The following is a 3130-nucleotide window of genomic DNA, read 5'->3' as shown; positions in this document are numbered from 1 at the left end:
CTCTCTCTCTCTCTCTCTCCCAAGACACTCTCCCCCCGTATCACTCTCTCTGTGTCACTCCCCCTCTCTCTCTCTCATGCTGATCTTACTCTTTCTGTCTCTGTCTCTCTCACAGATCACTCACTCTCTCTGTTATCACTCCCTTGCCTCCGGAGCTCTTGATCGGCATAGAACTCGGCGCCGACCGTGATCGCAAAATGATAATTGCATCTCTCATCATCTCCTTTGTTGTATGTAGAAATGTGCTATGTTAATATGTCATGAGTGTAATAATTTTGTATATAGTATTATATTACTTTAGAACTCTATGGCTGGCGAATGTGTTCCTTTCTATATCCATTGGGACGGAACTTTAGACGTGAACAATAATGTACCACGATATATTGGTGGCCGTAAACGATTGGTTGCTTTTCGACATGATATCTCATTTCGGGAATTTGAGATGGAAATATATAATGTTACTAACTATGACCGAGTGGAAGACCGTCTCCGCATAACGGTTTGATGTCCAATGGGAGCTAATGAATGGGAATTGGTTGACATATCAGGTGACAATGAACTAATTGGCATGTTGAGTTTTTTTTCGTTCCATGGATATCTAAAATTATTCGTGGAGAAACATGTATCGACAACACAAGATCGTCTAAGTACCGTTAATTATACGGAAATGCGTAGTAGCGATTATCAAAGGAATTACATCAATCGCGAATGAGGTCATACATCAAGGTATAAAGTAATAATCTTTATAATTGTTTTTCGTAATTCCTCAATTAGTTTAGATGTGTGAAATTAATAACTTTGTCTTGTAAGTGTTACAGAGAGTTTGGAGTCCCATGTGTGCCAATTAGCGCATAATTGCCAGCTACTATGATGGATCCGTCTCCGTTGGTTGGTCAAAATGAGCGGTAGATAATTGTATGATTTAGCTACATAAAAATTGGACCAATGCGAATAGGTAGGGAAACGCAGAGTTTCCATTTGCGATACGGAGAGATGACTATTACTTTGATAGACGTCGCTGTTATTACTGGACTTTGCGTCATGGTGGGGCTGTGATCGGAGGGGCATCATATAAGTGGCCATAGTCCTGCGGCTACATCTCGGGATGGTTCCTCAGGATATTAGGGGCGGTGAAATAAAGATAGACTGATTATACCATCATTTCTATGATATCGCCTTAGATGCACATCCCGCTATTGTTCGAGCTACAGCGAGAGCATATATACTATTTAAGATAGGATATAGTTTGTTTCCAAATCCAAGCGGGAATAGAGTGCATTTGAAATGATTGCCACTTTTAGAGAATTTTGACCTTTGCGGTGAGTTGGCATAGGATGCAGCCGCGCTAGCTTATCTCTATCGGGCATTAGAAAATGCTTGCATGAGGGGGAAGGTCGAGTGTTGTTGTTTCGGGACATTACTACATGTATATTGCCTTACTAGCACTATAAAGACACAGTATTAGAGATGCTCCCACCTTTTTGTCTAGCGGGGTTCTAGGTTTGGCGATCGAGAATCACCTTAGTCTGCTTCTATATTATTGAGCTGCATCTTCCGGATCGTGTGCTTCGACAGTTTGGTCTATTACAGCATATACCTGAAGCAGTGGTTGCCATACCCCGCATCACTTCATGAGATAGAGCAGATGAGAATTGGGCGGCATACCATACTTCATATATTCAGCGTTGGGATGATAGATTGGTGGATATAGTAGAGGTGCACCCTGAGGTAGATCCAGATCCTATACGAGCTACCACTGTTTACATGCAGTGGTATTGGAGAATCACCAGGATGTGGATATCTAGGCCAGTACAGAGGCCACCCCTCGCGTGTAAGCCACGTGGTCACGTCGAGAGAGTATTGGTACGATTTTAATATATAATATTTTTTATATTATTTTTATATATACAAGAAAGTTTCGTATAATCTTTTATGATGGTGCTTTTATTTTAGATCGATATCGTACAGAGATCGCATTATACAATTAGACGTATCCTGCCAGATATTTCAGGAGGTGGAGTATTAGATACCGTATCACACGTTGCCGATTAGATAGAAGCAGTTTTGGAAACTTTACCTACGCTTCCACACACTGTACCTCCACGACCAGCAGAATATGGTGGACTATCGACGTCAGGCCATATACCAGTTTATAGTCCACCGAGGCCATCTTCATCGATAGAGGAGCCACCTTATCATCCAGACACGGTACCAACACCAGTACCAGAGAATCCACCTCGGCCAGTTGATATTGTTTATCACAGGTGCTGATGGCAGTTGCAGTCTCTCCATACAGATCAGCCCTCCTCTTCAGCTCCTCCACGGCCAGACATACTATCGACACCTGCTATGATTGAGTACGAGATCAGACAGGTGATCGAGACGCAGGACACTCAGCCGGTTATTGAGGGTGCTGCTATCGAGCATCTCGACTAGTTGGAGGTCTTAGAGCCTTTTGATGAGTATGGTGTTGATTGTGGTCGCGAACGTAGTAGGGGACGTATAGGTAGACGTGATCGAGGGACTAGGAGGAGAACTTGACATTATATTTTTATAAATTTTAAATTACACCGAACTTTCTATATTATTGAGAAACTTGATTTAATTTTTGATATTCTGTTGTGATGATCTTGTATTGATGCTTTATTGATATTCTGTTGGATTTGTTGTTGTATTGTTGATATTGAATTTCTTGTATTGTCGTGTTGAATTTGTTATTGCGTTGTGATGTTGTATTCTGTCGTTTATTGCGCTAAAAAAATTTCCAAGTGCTGGTGTTGCTATTGAACACGGTGAATAGTTCCCCGTGTCTCGTGTATTACCCCCCGGGCCCTCTCCCTCTCCCTCTGGCTTGGACTTGCACTGCCGTGGGTATAAACAGTTTGGACACGGTGAATGGTTCACCGTGTTTAACTTATCTGATTGGCCCAAGCCCAGTCTGCATGACGCTGATATGGCGCATGCGTGGTAGGGTCAGGGCTATTTTTGCAAATATAAATTTACTGGGGCTATTTTTAAAAATAATTTTTTTCATGGGTTCATTTGCGAAAAAAAGCCCTTTTAGAAGGTTATTTTGTAAAACAGTTCTCCATTGTCAGTATAGAAGAAGAGCCCGTGTAACAACTTCCGC

The sequence above is a fragment of the Ananas comosus genome, linkage group 22 (genome assembly GCF_001540865.1).
Source record: "Ananas comosus cultivar F153 linkage group 22, ASM154086v1, whole genome shotgun sequence".
Classification (NCBI taxonomy): domain Eukaryota; kingdom Viridiplantae; phylum Streptophyta; class Magnoliopsida; order Poales; family Bromeliaceae; genus Ananas; species Ananas comosus.
Note: the sequence above shows the minus strand (reverse complement) of the source record.